We start from the raw sequence: 22196 nt of genomic DNA, 5'->3' as shown, positions 1-22196 counted from the left end.
TTTTAGAAATGTTGTTTCATAGGATTTCTTTTCTGCCTAGAGAAGCATTCTAGGGTGCTCATGCACATTTTTTTTTTCTGTCAGTCTCCAAATGAGTTGTTCACTTGAAAACTTCAGAAGCTGAACAAATGGGAAATCTAGCAACTGGATATAGGCTCTTTGAGGTCAACAACGATAGTTTTTTTTTTTTTAAATTAAAGAAACATTATTCAGCAGTACTGTATTATGATAGGTGGTAAATTAGTATTTAGCTGCATGGAAATCCCTCTGGCTGTGAGGCATAGATGGCAGATCTGTTATGTGCTTTGTCCCTGATAGCTGGCTGGCCTCTGTTTCCACAGAAAGAACTTTAAGATGCATCTTCCTGTTTATAGTCTAAAAACAAACAAACAAACAAAAAAGAAAGGAAAAACCCAATCAAACCAGAAAAAACACCCCCGAAAAAACAAACAAACAAAAAACATAAAGGAAAGCCTGCACCAACACTTGCAAATGTCACAACATCAGAGTTTTTAAAATTTCTGCATGTTATGGAAACATAAACGTGAAATGCATTTTGCCTGAGTATTCATTTGAACTGAATGGAGAAGCATGAAAATCCTGAGCTGGCCAAGTGAATGGAAACAGGACGTAATCAGGGATGGGGGAGTGCTTGAAAGACACACCTGCTTTTCCTAGGCCAGATAGGTTCCCATTTTGTCTCCATCAGCTAGGACTGATGGCTAATTTAAATGTGATCTGTTGGGGGCAGAATCAAGTTGACCATCCACGAGAGGTGTCCCAAATACTTTTTTATGTAGCTGAAAGTAAGAGTGAATCACAATCTGGTTCAACATAAATTATAGTGGAAACAGTAAAGGTATTCTCATGGGAGTGAACGGAATGAATGAGAAGGAATACAAATCTCACCTTCAGAGGAAGATTCCCTTGTTTGAGAGGCAGAGACTGGTAGGAATTTCTGTTGTACTATAGGATCAGCCTTTCTCCCCTGTGAATGGGTAAGAGATGCTTGTCTTAGACCGGGCTGTTGAGAAGGAGCAATGAATCTGAAACAATGACAGCATTCCATGGTTGATGCCATGACCTTGGTACCACCAAACACAATCGTGTTGATCAGTGGGACCCATTTGACATTTTCTAGTTATTTGAATTAAGATAGTAAAAAGAAATAGGATGCTAGGGTGAAATAATGGCGTAAGGGTGAGCTGTATGGAAGCCAAGGCTGGAAGATTCATACATTTTGAATAAGCTCAAAGGGCAGTGATTTAGACCACCCACTTCAGGGGAGGTTGAGAGAGGGAGCCAGCCTCTGGGCAATGGGTAATCTCATAGCAAACTCTTCTTGTCTTACCATGGCCTGTGTAAACCTCAGCTGCAACAGAAGGCGTCCAGCTCAAACACTGACTGTTAGTTTTTGCTTAGGATTACTTGATGGTCAAATATGGACACTTGCCATCATTCCACATCTGAGTACATAGAGACATGGCAGGAGGAAGAAGGCAGGTGGAAGAAGCAGGTGGCACATTCCTGTTTAAGAGGAATGTGTTAATTTGGTATGTGTTCAGCGGCAGTCTCCACTGGGAACCTCTCAGGCCATTTCAGCCTTCTCAGCTCATTTTTCTTTCATCCATTCACTGTAAAGATGAGATTGAGACTGCACATAGGGTCAAAGGAATAAGATGACTTCTATTTACCCAGAATGAAGTTCCTGCTCGCAGGAGGCAGCGAGAAATCTCTATCGGCACTCATGGCAGCACATACATGTGAGTGAAGTTATCACTTTGATTTGCTTCACAAATTAACTATTGTTGCAACATCACAGTTTGCCCGACGTAAACTGAAGCTAATGTTTGGATCAAATTATGTTCAACTTATGTTCTGTAGAAAAGCCTGCTTTCCTACTTCACCTAGCACGTTACCTATTTCTAACATTTTGTTTCTTGTAAGTGATTGGCTCTACCTTGGGATGGGGATGACTAAGAGCAGAGGTCACAGTGAGACTGCAGACAGGTTCGACAGGTGCCCGGACCAGGAGCACGTAGGAGGACACAGTGCGTGTAACATGCTAGGAAGCGGGTTACAGCCTGCTCAGACAAGATGCCCGTCACACAGATGAGGAAGGGAGAGTGGCAGTATTCACCCTGAACAGGGACGGTGCTGCTGATGGTTCATACTGGGATACTTAGGAGAGTGACGAGGAAACTACTGATAACAACATGAGGTGGGTGGATGCAAACTGGAAGTCTGCAGGAAACCGGAATCATTTGTTACCTTATAAGGAAGCCCTTCTGCACTTGCTCTGTAAAATGCACTTTGAACGTTGGCCAAACAGCTAGAAGGTAGAAAGTTCTGGATTTGGAAGGAATATTCTGAAATCCTCCTCCTTATTTAATAAAAGTCCTCATAGGAGCATGTTTATGTCTAGGGTCATGATGGATGGATGTACTTTGGCCCTGCAATCCCGCTTCAAGGGACTACAGCAGGTCAGGGTTTGCAAGACATCTCCGATGCCACGTCCCAGGTGCTCTGCAGCTGGTCTTTCTGGGCCCGATTAGATTTTGTGTTAGAATGAGTCTTTCTTTCTTTCTTTCTTTCTTTCTTTCTTTCTTTCTTTCTTTCTTTCTTTCTTTTTCTTTCTTCCTTCCTTCCTTCCTTCCTTCCTTCCTTCCTTCCTTCCTTCCTTCCTTCCTTCCTTCCTTCCTTTCTTTCTTTCTTTCTTTCTTTCTTTCTTTCTTTCATTTTACTGTTGTTGAGGCAAAATTCTCACCACTTTAATAATTTCCAGTGGCTTTTGGTGACTCTACAACCCTGAGAAACTACCAGCCCCAGTACAGTTACAAGCCATCTTCATCACCTTAAAGCAGTGGGAAACTGTCGCCTGTATCTCATGCTACTCGGCTACTCACAATGACTAAATTTGCTTCTCCATGTGTTTTCCTATTCTGTGTACTAGTGAATACATATGCCACGTGACTATGCATGCACGACTCTTCCTCAGCATACTGTTTGCAGGATGCGTCCGTATTATGCATCGTACTCCACTATGTTTCAGGGTGAATAACACGTCACTGCGTCTTCCGTCTTCATGCTGCCAATGAATCTGTTGATGAACTTCTGCTTTGTTTCCGTCATTTGTCAGTTTTGAGTATTTTGTTTATGAATGTTTTGTGTGTGAGTTCTTTGGACACATTTTTAACTTTGGGAGCTATATACCTAGGGGTAAGATTATTGGTCCAAGGGGTGGAGAGAAGGCCCAGCTGCTCTTGCAGAAGATTCAGGTCTGATTTCCAACGCCCACATGGTGGTTTACAGGAATCCATTGCCCCAGTCCCAGGGGATTTGTTGCCCTCTTCTTACCTCTAAAGGTACCAGAAATACACACCAGTAAAACATCCATATCTGTAAAATTAGCAAGGTGACTCTTAATGCCATACTGATACATGCGCAGAACTTTCCAGAGAAACTTTTTCCAGTAGATGGGAGCTAACACAGAGAGCCATGACTAGACAATGTTCAGAGAGTGAGGGACTTTGGAAAACTCAGTCCTAAATGAAGTATTTTTACCACACCCCACTGCTCAAGGTGCAGGGATCTATATGGAAGAGGAAATGGAGTGGAAAGATTTTACAAGACAGAGCTGGTGAATGACTCCCAGGAAACAGTATCTTCCAGACACAAGAGGCCTGATACATATACGAACTCAGAGACCATGACAGCACACATAGAACCCACACAATCTCAAACCAGACAAAATCCCAGCACAGAGAGGGGAAAGTAGACACGAAGTCCCACCTCTAACTAATAAAAACATGGCTTTAAAAAAAGATCATTAGTCCATGTATAGCAATGTTAAGTTAATTTTCTGAGGAAGCGTGGAGTTAGTTTCTAAGTAGGATACTTCTAATGGTGTCCTCAGGCAGGTCATGAAGGCAGAGAGTGGGGATAGCTGTCCACGTGAAGAGCCATGTCCTCAAGCAGCTGCCACTCTAGGCTGCCACCAGGGTAGACTTGACTGTGTCTACACTAAGCAGAGCCTGGAAGACAAACTGATTATCCAGTCCCTTACTTCTCCAGTGAGTCCACTGACTCAAACGATATCAAAAATAAAGAAACTGAGGTCACCAAGCTGAAAGGGAGCTGGGAGGGAAGGGAAGGGGTTGGACGGAGGAAAGGAAAAGGGGCAATGATAATTTTGCTTTAATTAAATTATATTAGATAAAATGTGGCTTTGGTGCAATTCTTTCTCCACTTAGGAACAGTATTCTTATTTTTGTGAAATTAGTTTTATTTTTCTATGAGATAGTTTATCTACTAGAAATAAGCCCCCTTTGCCTAGGAACAGGAGAGCCACATGTCTCTGGAAAGTGAAAAGATGGGATTCTGGCTATTTTATCAATATTGTGGCAGAAGCTTGAAGAGGGTTGAGTAGTATCCAGATTTAAAGTGGTAATTCTGTAATTTGTTTAGGTTCTTTTCAGTGGAGGGTCCAAGAAACAAGGTGGTTTTCTTGCTTGTCGTCCAATGAACAAACATGGAATACCTACAGAAATTATCTGAGAAATTGTTATCCATATTTAGATTTTAACATTGTTTTCCAGCTTTACAAAAATGACAGTGTCTTTGAGAATATATGCCTACATTCTATATATCTGAACGCCTTTGATATCATCTGTGAGACATTCTTTGCTTAAAGCAGTTTTTGGGCTGAGTTAGTGGTGCTGGATATACAAAAATATTGGAATATAATAAAAAGTGCAATCTGTGATCATGATTATCCTAAGTTCGGTTTATTATATTTCTATACACCTTCATTCTGGGACATCAGAAGAAACTTACTGTTCTTTACAAGGAGAACTTTGATTATTTCCAGTATTTTCCCATTATCGTGGCGTTTGTTTTGTAAGAATATTTACTTCCCTTTAGGTTCACAAGCAACATACCTTTGCTAATCAAGACAATTGTAATTTTCCTTCAGTAATTTTCAAAGCTTTCTGTGTTGTGAAATCACCACAGACTATAACTAGTAATAAAGCCAATATCTTAACTAACAGAATAATTAGGGGCGGTGACAAAGAGAGGCAGAACGGTCGACCAGGACGGGTGCAGGTCGGGCTCCTCTAAATCTCTGTCCACCACGTACAGGATCCTTGCAAAGAGGCCGCCGCTCAAGTCTTTTGCCAGCCCTTATATTTTACTGTTTTAGAGATCTAGCCTGATTTACATCAGAAGGCGTGAGTACATTTATATCAACTTTTCTTTTTCAGATAACAGAATCATCATTGGGAATGCAGACTGTAATTTGTTCAGTTCCCCCCTCTGCCCTGTTCAGACACTATCATTGTAAACCTCAAGGTCTGATCGTAATACTTTGGTGGTCACTGTGGGGAGGAGAATGGTCAGTCAGGGAGACATTATCCTGCCGCTCTCTTTTGACTAGAGGAGAAACAAAAATAACCAGAGAGAGAGAGAGCAGCGGAGGTTCAGCATCTGTCTTAGGGACCACGTGTCACAGACTCTTTCATTAAAACCTCAACCTGTCTAAGCTGGACTTCGGTGAAACTGTTTTAACCCAATTAGGTTAGGATCAGAGAAGGTGGGCAAGGGGAGAGAAAGGTGGAGGGGCCGCCATAAGCATTTTACGTTCTACTACACTGGATTGTATCGACTATAGGAACTGTAAACTTGCAGGCACAGTGATGCATTTTTGAACATCTGAGCTACTATACACTGAAAACACCATGAAATAAAAATAATCTCTTCACACTTCCCAACTGGCTGTTTATCAACTTTTTCCTTTCCCACATTTGTGCATGAAGTGTCCCTTCACAGCCAGAAATCCTGTGGTGTTTTTGGCTCTGATTTGGACAGTAACTTGCTTATTTTCAAAGTTAACAGCAGAAAGCAAAGAAAAATGTCGTCTATTAGTGTGTTACATTATGTAAAGAAAACAAGATTGCTACACACAGCCATCCACTCTCCTTTCCAACCATTCCCTTAAGTCTTCCCATTTCTAATCTAACCATCATACTGAGCGGTCCCCAAATATTTGAAGTTGAAAAAAGGTCAAGACTGTGGCGGTCTTCAAGTGACTGACCATTTATTTGAAGTTTCCATGGACTAAACCTCCTTGGTCAAGGACCTCCAAGGGGACTCACACAAATAGCTGCAACACAAATTCACTTAACAAGTACAGCAATACTGACAGCTCTCTTCCCAGCAAGCCCTGGCAGGACAGTACAGGGTTCAACCCTTTCAATGGCTTGTGTGCACTCAACTTGAGGGTCGTCAGCCACACATTTATGAAGAGTCTGAGTGTAAATAATGGTATGGTTTTTTTGTTTCAGGCAAGCCTGAAGCTAGGTATGTTCTGTCTGTTGTTTCAAAAGCAAAACTCAATGGTAGGGTAAAGGCCAATAATTCCAAACAATGTTTTATTTTGCTCAGAATAATTAAATTATGCCACCCTAGAATTAAAAGTTCATGGAAAAGCAAACAAATTATAATTATACTATATTCTGGTGTTCTGATGCACTAATTATGTATGTGCACTTCCATGTATCTTTGTAGACACACGGGGACTAGTTTAGAAAAATGAACTGGGAACTGCCAACAGTGATTCTCTGCTCGGAGCAGATCTGGGTTTGGATTGGGGTGATGATCAACTGAGAGGAGTTATTTTTAATGTTTGCCATTTAATGCGAATGCATAAATGTGGCATGTGAGAAATTGAAAATTAGAATCACTTGAAAAAGAAGTTACCTTTTCTGGCCCCTTGCCCTTAAACAGAATGTTGAAGCTATTCCGGATGCCCTGCTAATTTTCCTCTCAAAGATTTTATTGATGGAGAACTTTATTCCTAGTCACTCTAGTGCGCCCCCCTCCAACGCTGTATTTTTCCTTTATCTCCAAGCTAAATAAAGAAAACATAAATATCTCGAAGCTTTTCCTTAGTTCTGTTTTCTTTGTGAAAGATGAATATAAGTGAAGAATGACGGGCAGTGCTGGGAAGCTTTAGGAAGCAAAAGGATGCTGCTGAAGATGTCCAAGATGTAGCAGCAGCGTTCAGGACTATTTGACCATCAGCATCCCTCATAACACGGATTCACTTATGGAATAAAGTATCAGAACAAAAGCTTGGACAACACTCCTTTCTGCGGTATAAGGCCTTTCAGTGGTAAATAGCACAGTCTAACCGATGAGGTCTGCAAGTGAGAGACATAAAATGGACAGAGAGCCATACAGTGGGGATTCAGGCTTCGCCTGCACGTTTTAAAAATCCCTTCATGGTATTTTTAAAACAGAAACAAAAGCAAGACAATACTGTATTTATGTAGCTGGGATAACCAGCCCTCTGGCTCGGCCTGCGAGGGCTGTCACTAGCTTTTTCTCTGCTGGGTTAATTTAGAACTGGCTCAGGACTCCACGAAGCAGCTTGGTGAGAAGTACAATGGTGCATACCAAAGAGCTGAGCAGTTTCCTAGACTGCGCAGGAACTGGAGGGATTCTGCAGACTGACCTGCCGAGGAAGAGGGACGCTCTTCTCCAGCCCTCCCGACAAGAGCTTCTGCATCAGTTCAACCCTTGCTGCTGGAGTTTGCTTTCATTTGATGGGTTCCTCTGCTGTTGGGCTGTGGCCTCATAGGCCGGTCCGGGCAGCAGTGGGCTTGCTTATTCTAGCAGTCTTTTAGAGGATGCCTCGGGCTGTCAGAGGCAGGGCTGGCTCCCGGGGTTGACAGTGCCTGGCCTTTTAAATGGCTTCCACAGTTCTCTTGGAAGCCTCCTTGGTGGAGTCCACAGTTGTTCCAGCGTCTACTTAGCAACGATCCCACAGTTACCTCTTCACCCTTCCTTCCTGTCAGACAGGGCTGCTCCACTTCTGAGTCAGGAGCTTGCTCTCTGGAATAGGGCTTGCATTGATCTTTTAGGGATCTTCTGATTGTTCCATTCGTCTGCTTCTGCTCTTTTGGTTTCTTCTGTGGACTCCCTTCATGTTCACGACACTCCTAGTCCCTGTTTTCTTGACTGCTTTATTTTTTATCCAGGCTTTCTGACTACAGCTACCCTTTGTCTAGTATGATGCAGGAAAATCTAGTCTTTCGATTAAAGCAGCAAACCGTTTAACAAGGCAAGCTTTCTGAATTTCTAGCAATTGATAACTCCAAGAATTGTGTCCTAGGGGAAAAGCAATCACAAAGAAGATTGATTACATATTAAAATTTATTATATTGAAAAGGGTTCACATATACAATCACAATTTAAAATTCTGGTTTACATATAACCATATTGGTAAAACCCTACTTTATCAAAACCTGATCAATACCTGTGTTCATGCCTGTGTGATATCAGTATGGTCATATCCTGTATAAAAAGACCATTCTGTCCTCTTTAGAAAAAAATGTGACTACAATTAAAAATAGGCTTCATGTGTACATTGAGGTGCTGCAATTTAATGACAATAAATAATTTAAATGTTTGTCAAAACATGTTGAAAAGCTATAGGCCATATTGCTAGTTTATATACTCCAAAAATTTAACACTAACGTATTTGTATAATTTTAGAAACTCTAAATGTTAACCTCCTAATAGTGAAATGTGTTAAGGGCAGTAACTTCCTCCAAGATGTATCAACGGAGTTGCTTTAAGAGGACATTAGCTTCATCCAGGACGTGATAATATCGTGACCCTTTGCCTGTAGCTCTGCTCAGCTGGCACTCAGTTTGGAGAGCCAGGAAACCTTGGCACCATTCCTCTGGACTGGATGGTCTGGTTGTTGCTTTTGCCCATTGATAGTCATCCTCTTTAGGGCTGAACCTTAATTTACTCTTCCCGTCCTGCAGCCCAAGGCCATCGAAGCTTGAATATACACACCCAGGCTTCGATATTTGTGCCACAATACTCTAAGATCCAAATGTCTCCTGGAAAAGTTCCAAAAGGCATGAAACAAGAAATGGCAATTATCAGTTGGCAATGACACAGAGTTTCTTTCCTCTGAGTTGTGCCTTTTTAGCAGCTCTTGGTCATGCAGGCCACCACGTCTTGCACAGCTGTGGTTTGACCTCGAGTGTTTTTTTTGTCACATTTTGTTTTTTTTATGAAACGTATCCTGACATTTAGAAGTTCACGGCTTTGAAGAGTTTGTGTGGACTTCCTGCAAGCATTTTATTTTGCTAATGAACTAAAATTGATTTCTGAAATGGACAGATAATGATACTATTGGAGTGAAATGACGGACCGCCAAGTGAAAGGCCTTGCCACTGAAGCTCCTGGTAACCCTGCCTGTGATGCTTGATCTTAATTGTAAAATCACATTGTATAGTGCATTTCAATTGCTTAATTACGAAAGAAAAAAATAGAGTGAGTGGTGGGAAGGGACATCACAGAGTTGACTTGAAGCTGGACTTGCTGCAAAACCCTTGGTCAAGTCACCTCAGTGTCTTGGGGGCTCTGCCGTGCACCTACAGATGTGGTGCAGTAAGGTTATTTAAGGTCTCTCCCAAGGCTTCCAACGTTGAATCTGAATCCCACCAAATTGATTTTTCATAGTCAGGAAAAAAAATCCGAACAAAGCTGAACTGTGAAATATTTGACAAGCATTAACAGGATTGAACATGTTTTAGACATTCAGTGTTCTGTAGGAGAAAAGAAGAGTTAGGAACTATCCCCACCTCCACGGCACCCCACTCCTACCGCACCCCACCCCCACTGCACTCCACCCCTGTACAACTCGGTATTTCTTTAAATTTGAAACACCGAGCAATTGCACCAAGCTGTTTTTGTGCTTCTTGTGGTACGGATGGATAGAGAATGCTCCAACCCATAATTTTACAGGGCATGTTGCACTTTACCAACTCACTCCTGGAAATCTGGATCTGTTTAGGTGGCCAGATTACACGGGATCCTTCCTTGAGAAAGCATCATGAATTTTACTGAAATTGTCCCCCTCTTGGGGGGCGGGGAAGAAAAGGCAGTTGAAAATCAAAACTGCCTGCAGCAGCAGAGTGCTTGTTTCAGTGACTTCTTCAGAGGCAGGCTTGTTAGCAAGCCCAGAAATCTAAGCTCACACTACCAACGGCGACCAGAAACTTCAAAGCTCTTCATTTATAATATGCATATTTTACTAATTCTTCTTCAAATCAAATTTACCACTTGATTCACATGCAAAAATACAATTGTCTGTACAATTTTATGAGTGGATGCAGAACATGAAATTGGGCAGAGAATGTTCACATTAATTAATGATTCTTCAAGACAAAAATACTCCTTTTTTATTGCCTTAGTTTAAGAGAACTGTCTTAAAAGTATCAGAGAAGGTTTTAGAAACAGGTGAAATAGACTTGCTTAATAAAACACCACAAAACACCTCACTTTATTTTTATCCAGGGATAAAAATAGTGCATATGCATATATTTTCAGATGAAAAGGTATAAATAAAAATCCAATTGTAGAATAGATAATTTGAATTAGCAGGCTACTATTTTTCTGACTCTATTCACAGGAGACTAGCCTATCCATTGATACCAAATAAGCTGCTACAATGTTTGATAGTGCTTAATCACTTTTTTAAAGGACAAAGTGTTCTGTTGCCTATAAAGAAGGCTCATTCTCATAGGCTTTCATTCTGAATAAGACACTTGTATGTTTGCTATGCATGGTTCTTTTATAGTGATGAGTGGAGCAGTTAACACAGCTCTATGTAGACAGAGAAAACCAAGACTTCCGCTACAATTCCGAAGTGTCAAGCAGTAAGATTTATTTTACCAGAACTGAAGGGGAAATTTTCGAAAGAGCAAGTACCTAAAGCTAGGAAAGCTGTTTGGATCAGGAGCTAATCAATGGGAGCCCCTGGAGAGGCAGCGGGGATGCTGAAGAAGTTAGGTCGGGGTCTTTGTCGTAGGCACAAGGGCAACCACGCATTTGCTCCCTCAGCAATGGTGGTCCTTCATGTGACTAGGCTGGCTTGTCGACACGTTAGGACAATAGTACAAAACCAAATAAAAGGAAAATCTCAAAACTGCTTGCCACCCAGGATTATTTGAACCTGGTTTTAAGTGAAAAAGCTGTCCTTTGTAGAAATGACGAACATAACAAATCACATTTTTAATGGACCAACTTATTCAAGAACTCCCCAAATAGGAATTTTGTTTTGTGGAGATATCTTCTTAATGTTCAGAAGAATGACATTTTATTTATGGCCTATTCTGTGAAATCAAATCTGTGGGGGAAAGTGATACAAGAGAATTTAAGAAAATAATTATGTCTCTGTGGGAAAAGGCACAAAAACATCAGGGTTGACATACATGATTAAATTCATTTCAATGTCAGTCAATTGTTTTTTTAAGCTGCTAGAAACATACATGTGATACCAATATATATGTTATACATAATCATATTCTATATAACTATATAACTATATAACTATATAACTATATATATATATATATATATATATATATATATATATATATATATATATATATATATATATATATATGTTGTTATCTTCTACAATCATTCTCCAAACCAGAAGAAAAAGAAAGGAAGGAAGAAATCAGATTTCTAACATGTGGCTGGAGTGCTGAAAAAGTTTGCCAGACTCTGCTTTGTAGGTTGAAGCTGGCCTGTGCCCTGGTGAAGTCCATCTTGAACAGCGTGCTCCTATGAGCCAAAGCTTCAATCAAGTCCGTTTACACAGACACTCATTCTCCCCTGCTCTTAAGACATATTTGCTAAGATGTCATAGACATTGATGACTTGCACTTTGATTTGTCAGGTCTAGAAATGCTATTTTACTTTAGAGATGGGCCGAGGCCTCAAACTCCCATACTAACCTAAGTATTGATTGCTCACGGGGAAAGGCAGTGGAGGACAAGGCCGACTTCCTTGTACTTGGCACTTAGCTGGGTTGTGTTATTCTTTAGAAACACTGATGTTTGGGAATGACCGTGACTCCCAAAGACCTCCACACAAGTGCTTCGCCTCTTGTGCTTTTATTCTGTTGCTCTGCACCCTTCCAGTCTTTCATGCTGTAGATGTTACCCCAGTCCTTTTGGAGAGTTGAGGAGAGGACACCAAAAAGGTGTGGTGACTCTGAAACTTGAGATTTCTTTGTTTATATATAAAAAACAAGGTATCAGAAAAACTCTTACATCTTGAAGGTCCTGGTGCCATCAAGAGCAGCATCCCCTGGAAACCATCACCTGAAACTTGTTAGAAATACAAATTCCTTGGCCCTATCTCAGTTGTAAAGAGTCAGGAGGTCTGGAGATGGACCAGCAATCCTTTCACAACCCTTTGAATGATTTTGTTATGGGTTCAAGTTTCAGAATGGTTCTAAAGAAAAGGATTCTTTCCTCCTATCCACCACTAGTCATTATGTTCTGTTAAATTTGCTTAACATCAATGAGTTTCTGGTTCCCACATCCAGAAAATGAGGGATGCTCAACAGTGAGCCTTCCAGCTCTGACATTCCCAGGGTCTAGGATTCTAATTACTCTGTAAAAGAGAATTCATTAGGAAAAAGCAATGCCTAGACATCTGGTCACAGTGATAATCTAATACCGTTCAGCCACACGCCACATCCACGAGTTTAATGCACAGTGATCCTTCTCAATCCTCATTAGCTTCAGATCTTCCTTGTAGCAGCTCATATAAAATAAAATGAGCCTGCTAAATAACTCAAGAGCAATTCAGTTGCAAGTAAGTAGAATAAATTACCAGGATCTTACTTTTAATTGTTGAAAATGGTGCACAGCTTTAATGATATTGTAAAATGGGTTTTAAAAGTATACAGCTTTCTTTGGAAGGTTTTCTTTCCACATTTATCATAAACCAAATGCCGAGAAAGTACATTATTATGCCTGTAAGCACTAATAGTTTGCCATAACTACCTCTTCACTTTATGCAATTTATTTAAAGCTTAAGAAGTGATAAGCTTATTTTTCATAAGTGTCTGGTAGTACAGACTTCTATATACCAGTGGAGGTCAGTTACCCTAAATGACTGGATAGTATCTTTCTGGACTTTTTATTATTCTAAAAGCGATTTTCAAGTAGTAAAATGAGTTCCAATTTATTCAAAAGTGTGTCACTTGATTTGGCTAGTTAGAGTTTCCACTGAGAAATGCTATCTGTGTATATTTCTTACTATTAGACATCAACCTGAGTGTTTACTTCATAAGCCTGGGGTATGACTCTTCTGTAACAAGAGCCCAGAGCCCTGGGAAAGACAGCCGTTTGATATTGTAAGTTTTTGTTATATTAACCACGAAGACAAAATTAACTGTCCTCACCTCATTATTTTACTAATTGGAGTAGTTTTTTTTTATGTGTGTGGGATATGCTAGTATTTGAGACTCACTGCTTTGAGAAATGAAGTGAGCAGGCAGATGGTTCCTTCTGCTAAACAGAAAAAGCTCCTCATCCACATGTAGACCAGGTGTGGTCCAGCCTTTCATCCTCTTGTCTGCTCATCATCTTGTTAACTGAGATGCATACAAGGCGTACTTGGCTGCTTTGTTGAAAAGACTCTGTGAATATGCTTCCCCCCAATATAACCAACTCCGAGTAATTGTAAACTTCCCCACGATTTTGTGCAACAGCAAGAATCTAGTGACCAACAGTATTTTGTTGTTTATTTTCTTATCCTATGTAGATCAGTAAATTATTTTTAAAAAGAATCCAGTTAAAAATAACTGGAGATCAGTTTCAACAGTGGTCATGTTTTGACATTTTATAGAAAGCTGTCGCATTCTCCTACTTACAGTAGGTGATTCTAAGTCGTTTCCTTTGGGTTTGAGGTGGGTACTGAAATTCTTTGTATCAAAACCTGTTAAAAATACGTAAAGAAAAACAATAAATGGTCTGGTCCGCTTTTTCGAGTGTCCTTGCCATTTGTCCAGAAGGGGGCGCTCTCAGTCCGTATGCAGCAGAGCTCAGAGCTGTCTGGTATATTATCCGAGGCTAGGAAATTGTCTGACAGGAAAATATCAACACAAACCATGCGTTTTGCCGCTGGAGCACGCTGGACCTCATCTGCTTAAAAAGATGCACGGATATAGTCATCACAGTTCATAATTTAATAAACTGCTAAAAAAACCCACACATTTTCATTTTAGCGACTTTGGTCTCACAACTAAATTCGCATTGCTACAAAGACATTTGAATTTTGCACTAATATGTCATGAGCACTGCACCCACTGCAAATTAATGAGTCTCTGAATAGCACTGTGCATTTGTCATTTGAATTTATGCTAATGCAATGAGGTCTCCTGGTGATGCTGATAGTCCATAGCAGCCGCCCGAACCGGAGAATACGCCGGCACTTCCCTTCCACTTTATATCGCTACCTCCTCTTGGCTTTTCTGCCCTGTCACTTAGGCAGCAATCCTGCAGCTGGTTATTGATAGGGCTGCTAATTATCTTTGACTTTACACTATTGGCCTGACCCCCAACACCGAGCAGAAGTAATGGATCAGTGTTGAGAGAATTATGTACATCACACAGTGACGGCCTCGGACCAGAAGGTCAGAGTGAGTTCACCCAGACCCGGTGGTATTTGCAAAGGATGTTGATACAGAAATTGTCGACAATTTCCAGAGATACTGTGTAATTTATATCAATAAGTCAATCTAAGAAAGTGCTTGGACTTTTTGCAGACATGATGAGCAGCATTTGTATGCTCAAAAAATAGAAGGCCCACCCTTTTGTTTTCTCACGTCTGTCCTGTTTATATTGCAACTGAAGACAAAGGCCCCTAGTACTTCTGGGTTATTGGGGCACCTGCGTCTTCGCTATGGTTGCACAAATTTCCTGTTGGTCATGGGTATGTGGTGGGTTGCCGGCATCTTGGGCATGCTGTATGGAGGAGGATGCACAATAACATTTGTCAGTGGCAAAGCGTTGCACTGTTCTTATCCTTTGCCTCAAGACTTAACTGTGAAGTTGATTTTCTTCTTGGTTTTGTACTTGCATTTGCCTGCTTCTAGTTACTGCATGTAAAAAAAAAATGGGCATTTTATTCCAGTGTATTCAGAAAAAATCAGATTTTGTGCTTAGAAATAACATGAAAAAAATGAATAAAAAATTGAAAATCTCAAACAAAAGTATGTGTCTATTTTCCACCTTTTGAAAATTGATCTTGGAGGAGGTATGGTTCCTCCCCAGCAGAGACGAGTATGCAAACTTTTCCTACTATCTTATAACAATTAAAGCACACACATAAATTTTGCTTAACATATAGCATTGGTAGCATCCATTCCCAGGACATAAACAAGGCAGAGACAAGGGTCAATTCCTGGACTTTGTCAAGTAGAAATGGGTAGGATAGCCCCTTGAGCGACTTAAGAAGCATGGCAGGAGAAATGAAGGGACCCGATATTCCTACAGAGTCCTCAGAATGAAAAGGCTCCTCTCTGAACAATGAAACTCACAGGAAGAAGAAGAATTTAATCCTAACACTTCGGCCTTGCAAGCTGCTCAGGGCACGCACTGACCCCAGGAGAGGTATGTCTTGCTGGCCCGCTCTGTACCTGTGGGCACCGGGCTCAGGCTTAGAGGGCTGCTCTGGAGACGGAAGTCTGGGGGAGAAGGCAGCTCATGGATTCCTCCTCAGCTGTAGCTCCTCCGTTTCCCATCAAGGAGGGGAGACGTTTTCACTCTTCTTGGAAAAACTTTGAAATGTAAACTGTTTCGATTGATGGCTCCTTCTGGCCCTGGCAACTCTTTTTGGTAGCTGGTGCTCTTTCTGTAATACTTGTTAAAAACGTCTCTGTAGCAAAGATGTTGTTTTTTATGTGATTTTTTTTTTTAAAGACGGCGCATGTGTGAGTGCAGACAGGCTCTCATCCTGCGCAGCAGAGACTGGCAGGTGAGCGCCTCCCCCTGTTGTCCTGACTCATTTGCAATACTTTATAAGATTCCTCTCTTGGAAAGCTGTTTTCAGTCGAAACTGTCAATCGGATTCCAATGTGGTCCCTCTCACTGGGAATGACTTCTCACATCCTGTGAGGATGCTGTGGCCAGGAGTCCCTTTCCTAGCCTGGATTTGTTCAATGGGCCAGATAACCTGCCCCTACCCCTTCCATGGAAAGACCACAGAGACGGTTCTAAAGAAGCAGATAGACATGTTTATCTTAAAGATCATGTTCAGTGTTTAAACCACATACATTACCTCCAACCCCCTACTCAATCATTTTATTTTTTTAATAAAAATTTCATTTTATTCAGTCATCTATGAAATGACCATGTGCATGGGATTTTTAACACATCTGAGAAGAATTCAGGAGGTAAAATTAATCATCCTGCTTAAAGCAACTGGTTCAAATAGTGGAATTTGTTAAACCACACAAAGCAGGATGAAAAATACCCATGTCGGTCTGAACTTTGACTCCTCATGTGGCTCTGATGGCCTTCTTGCAATGATGAGTCATTCTCCATCCTGTGTTCTCCAGGAGCTGCTTTGTGAGTTATGGATTGTTATTTGTTGGGACCCATTTTTCTTTCTTTGATCATGCCAGATGCATTACAGTACAATTTGCTTTCCCTAAAGATTGAATTTTCTTGTGTGTTCCAAGTCTAGTGATGGCCTTTTTCTAAGTGGGTCCACTCCCCACCCCAACCCCCCGCTGGGATTGTTACCTGATGACTATGAGTTCCCCCACTTGCCAACCACTGTGTCAACCAAGAGTGCATTCTGTCACCACGAGGCTACAAATCAATAGAATTGTGACTTGTCAAGTGTTAGGTCAGGGACTGAGTGGCTATTTGACATTCCGGAAAGAAACTTGGGTCTGCTGTAGTCGCCTTTATCCACATGTCTGCACAGGGGGTCAGAAACACTTCTTTCCCCTTGCTCCTACAGATAGACAGACAGAAGACAGACAGATGTTCAAACACAACAGGAGCACATAGGCATACATTCTCTAGTTTTGCATGCTCCCTTATATATATGCATGCTTATATAAGTGAATGTATATTTATGAATATGTATGTATATGTGCATATGTTTACATATGTAGATATGTGAATAACTATGTATATACACACACAAAATTAGGCTGGAATTATCATACTGTTATTTTTAGTTTTTAAAGTTATAGATTAACAAGAAAGAGTGGTGTGATGTTATCAAAAAAATTTCAACAGATTTTCAAATTATTTACTGAAATGTAGGTACATTTAATCTTTCCTAAATGAATAAGACATATCTAATTCTCTCCTTCTGGACAGGTTCTTTTGCTAACTGCCTCTGCTACATCCTAGCATGTGAGATCCTATATCCTTTGTGCATTTTGAGTCCTAGAGAGTGAGTGTGAGGATTGTGCCCAGGCCTCTGCCTTCAAGACACCTGTAACTGATACAAAAACAGGATTAGAGCACCATGAACCACATAGTGTAATTAGAAATAAATAGAAAACTGCAAACAATGTAATTATTCTCTTGCATTGAGGAGAACAGTACTAGGTGCTACTTACCTTTCGTAAGTGTGTTTTTGAATTCTTAAGTATAATTCTTACTTTGTTGTTTTTTTAGAACATAGAAAAATTCAAAGGAGAAACTAAGTGACAGAACCCTTTGGTAAGTCTGGTGTCTAGCATCTCTTTTCTACACCTGCTCTTCTCTCCCTTGGCCTGTAGGAGTCCTAGGAGTTATGTTGAAATTCCTCTCCACTGCCATGGCCAGGGTCCTAACCAAGCAGAAGCCAAACCATATAACCGTTTTTGTAGACTCAGATGGAAATCGTGGGAACACTGGCCTTTCCAGGAAGGATTTAGCTGTCAGTCAGTCCTTGCCACTGTAGAGCTTACGTCTTTCATTACAACAGGCTTAAACTTCCTAAATAGAATGATGATAATGAACTGATAAGAGACCAAGTCTTACTGTGCCATACTGGTAGGCCTGGAACTCTGCATTTGCATTAGACTGCCCTTGAACTCAAACAAACCTCCCTGCCTCTACTTCCTGAGAGGTGGGGTTAAAGGTGTGCTCCACCACGCCCTACCTGGTGATTTACTTGCAAAGATACAAAACACTCCTGTTCGCAGAGTGAAGATGAATCTGTAAACAATTAGATATTATTTAAGATCCCTTCTCAAGTAAAAATTATGATTTTTTTATTTTTCCAAATGGTAGAAAAAAGAAATTTTAGTTTTTCAATAAATATTTCTATTATTTTTTTGTGAATTTAATACAATATATTATAATATTCACTCCGACTCCTTTTCTTAACTCTCCCCAGACCCAACTTGCCTCCCTACCTTTCCTAATTTTATATCCTTTTTTTTAAATGTAGCAACCTATCAACTTTGTTTTGTGCCGTTCATATATTTCTGGGTATGATGCTGTTCAGTGGAGCATGGTTGATTTACCAGGAGCCGTCCCCTCAAAGAAAACTGACTCTCCCTCCCCAGAAACCACCAGCTAACCATGGCTCCTTGTTATGAGTGGGAGCTCATGACTCCCCTTCCACCCCATGCTAGAAGGTAGTCTGGCTTGATCCTGTTCGGACAGCCACAGGTGCTGTGAGTACCTGAGTCCTCCCGTACCCAGAAGACACTGTTTTAATACAGTCCTCCCTGACCTGTGGCTCTTAAAACTTTCCTGTTCCATTTTCTGTGATTGTCCTTGAGTTTGGGGAGGGGTGGGATGCCACTTGTGACTGAACATTACATAATCACTTGTCCTCTGTACTTTGACGAGATGTGAGTTTCTGCAACAACCCTGCATCCATTCCACCAAGAAACTTCTTTGAGGAGGTTTAAGAAATGTGATAATCTATGGAACAGAGGGAAGAATGCAGAGTCCATTTTGATACTATGTCCCTTTAGCAACAAAACAAAAACAGCAATCTTTCCAACCAAAAATAAATAAGCATTAAACAAAGAAAATCCCCCAAGCCTGTGTCTTGCTAACTAATAGGCCCTACAGGAGGCTCTAATGCTGCTTTTCTGCTCGACGGGCATAGTTATAAACTGCCCTCTAAGTTCCTGTCTTTATACTTCTATAGTATTAGTGCATCTCTCAACCCTCACCGGAGAAGCTTTTTTTTTTTTTTTTTTTCAGTTATTAGTATAGAGACTTACAACTGGTCAACTTTCAGCAAACAAGAGACTGTGTTGTGCTCAGTTCTCAATGGACATCTATTGTAATACCCTCACACCAAGACCCAAGAATCATTGAAGAAAACGGTTGTGAAAGCCAGAACAGTAGATGTCTGCAGTAAAACAGTATTTGCTGGACACGACAGCACCATCACATACACAAACTTGCAGTGGCTGTGATTGCGTGTACAAAACTTGTACAAGATCAAACCAGCCAAAATCCCAGCATGGATGTTGGAGGTGCTCATGAGGCCCCACCCTTAGTTGAAAAGTTCTTGGTAATTGATGGGGCTTCTGGGGAAGGGGGAGTCAGTTTTCTTCAGAGATGCAGCCCCAGAGAGGTTTCTACACGCCAGCAGATGATCTTATACCCATTAACATATAGGAAGCACTCAGCAGACTTGGTGGGTTTTAAATAAGAAGCAAGTGAGGTTGGGAGGGAAGGTGGTCATGGAGAGATAGGGCATAGACTGGGAGAAAGGAAATGGGGTGGGGTGGAGCAGAACACACTGTGTACAAGTACGAAGTTTCCATCCAAATAGTGGGAATGAAAATGATTTTTACTTTAGGACTTGAAGAAATAGAGAAGGGAAGGATATACTTGTATCTATCTGTCTGTCTGTCTATCTATCTACCTATCATCCATCCATCCACCCACCTACCTACCTACCTATTATCTATCTGTTCATCCATCCATCCATCCATCTGTTCATCCATCCATCCATCTGTCTATCTATAACCTGTCTGTCTGCCTGCCTACCTACCTACCTACCTATCTACCTACCTACATACTACCTACCTTCTTACCTATCTGATCCTGGAGAGATGTGTGAGGGAGCCCAAGGCAGAGGAAGCACGAAGCAAGTCTGCTGGAACTTCTTTTGAGAGTCAGTAAAGTTTGCTATTATATTCCAAGTTCTTAGCTAGTTCGCTGATATTGAATAACTTGCTTTTCTGACATAGACATGAGAATGGAAAATCGAAAAGTCTCTTAACCCCCAAGGTATAGAATGAGTGTACATCATTAGAGTTGTGTATATTGTGTAAAAAGAAAGGCAACAATTTTAACGTCTTTGCACTTCTAAGAGTGCTTACAATAAAAAATAGTGAAAGTGAGAAGATTGGGATTATGATCTAGTACTTTTAGGTCACATGAGAAAATTTGTAGTTTGTAATTAAAAGTTTTAACATGCTGAGTTAACAGATACAGTTTTATACACTTACGATATAAGCATTATATATTTGTATACATTCTGAAATTGTTGACTCTAGTTAACAAATGCTTCACATAATGATCAAGTCTGTGGGGACAGTGCTCACCATCGGCAATGCGTTGCCAGTGAACACACCCTCACTCATGTATAGCTGCCATGTCACACACCAGATTTCTAGATTCATTCCTCTACTCTGGGTTACGGACGTAATCTTTGACCTAAATCTTTTTCAACCACCCTCCCCACTGTCCACCCACCCGTGTTCGCACTCTGCTTCTGTCAGGTCAAGGCTTTCAGACCCTCCCGTGAACAAAATGATCCTGCATTTTTCTTTTTGTGCCTGTGTTATTGCATTTCATGTCTTCTATAGTCATCCATATTGCAAAAATTACAGAATTTCTTGGGTTTATGGTGAAATAGTGTTTCCTTATGTACATTTTTCTTTTTCTTTTTTTCTTTTTCTTTTTTTTTTGAGACAAGGTTTCTCTGTGTAGTTTTGGTGCCTGTCCTGGATCTTGCTCTGTGGACCAGGCTGACCTCGAACTCAGATCTGCCTGGTTCTTCCTCCTGAGTGCTGGGATTAAAGATGTGTGCCACCACCGCCTGGCTTATGTATGTTTTTCACGTTGGACTTGAGGTTCTACATTCTGGCTTTTGTAAACATTGCTGCATGGATCAAGAGAGTGCAATACTCTTTCCCTGCATTTCTTTTGGCTACATTCTCAGGGTTCTTGCTAGATCATATGATAGTTGTTAAGGTTTCTGAAGACTCTCCATATGGTTTCCATAGTATCTGTAGTAGGTCACATTTTCACTAGTATTTACCATTTCTGTCTTTTTTCTTGTTTTATTTCTTCTTCAGTGCTGGGAATGGAATACAACCTCTCACATGCTAGGCAAGCACTCTAGTTAGCCACACCCCCAACTTCGATCTATTTTTCTCTTTTCCACGCTAAAAATTCTAAATGAAATGTGGTAATTGCTCATTGTGGATTTGATTTGTGTCTTTTCAATGATTTAGAGATTTTGAACTGAAAAAAAATCACTTGCTGTTTCTGTCTTGAGAAATGCTTAGCCTGGAATATTCTGCCCATTTGCATCTTGTACCTTCTGTTCTTGCTACTGGATAGAGTTCACCACATACTTTGAGCATTAACCTCTTACCAGATGACTGGTTCACAAAGCCCTTCTCCCGTCCTGTCGCTTGTTACTTCACTCTGCTGATTGTTTAATCTGCTTTACGAAAGCTTTGTAGTTGGATGTAGTTATACTTTCTATGTCTTTTGGTTTTGTTGCCTGTACATTAACGGTCATGTTCAAAAAGTTATTTCTCAGACAAACATCATGGAGCTTTAAGCTTATATCTCTCTCTACTATTTTGTATAGCTTTGGCCTTTACATTGAAGACTTTCATTTGCTTGTGTTTTTCCTGCCTGTGGTGAAGCTCATGGGTCCTCTTCCCGTAGATTCCTTGCTTTTCAGTCAGGATGTCAGCCCGTACCCGGGCTGCTCAGAACTCCTAGATCATCTCTTTCAGCCTCTCTAGTTTTGTACTACAGACTTAAACCACCACACCCAGGTCTCCTTTCAGTATGTAGCTCTGTGTTGAGCTGTCTAGCATTCTCAACATTATTAAATAGACTGTTCTTCCTTATTGAGCATTTTTATCTTTTTTTTTAAATTAAAATCCAGTTGACTGTCAATGTCTAGATTTTTTTCTGCATGTCTGTTTTTATGAAGCACAGTGCAGTGCTGACTCCTCAAGCTTTGTAGTGTGTTTTGAAGCAGAGAGTCAGATGCTTCCAGCTTTTATTTTTTCTTATTTACTTCAGTATAGAATATAGTGAGTTTGGCTAACATTTCATTGAAACTACAGGGCAATTTCA

General features: G+C 40.7%; 1 long non-coding RNA gene across 1 annotated transcript; it reads right to left on the bottom strand.

Moving 5' to 3' along the window:
- Positions 1-288: 288 nt before the first annotated feature.
- On the bottom strand, positions 289-15771 carry LOC128113767 (uncharacterized). The gene is made up of 2 exons (XR_008219654.1): positions 13760-15771; positions 289-8172 (listed from the first exon to the last, which is right to left on the bottom strand). It is a non-coding gene; the product is annotated as an uncharacterized LOC128113767 (long non-coding RNA).
- Positions 15772-22196: the final 6425 nt, after the last annotated feature.

This window comes from Peromyscus californicus, unplaced genomic scaffold, assembly GCF_007827085.1.
Source record: "Peromyscus californicus insignis strain IS unplaced genomic scaffold, ASM782708v3 Scaffold_18__1_contigs__length_77618521, whole genome shotgun sequence".
NCBI lineage: Eukaryota > Metazoa > Chordata > Mammalia > Rodentia > Cricetidae > Peromyscus > Peromyscus californicus.
This window is presented reverse-complemented; position numbering and strand designations above follow the sequence as displayed.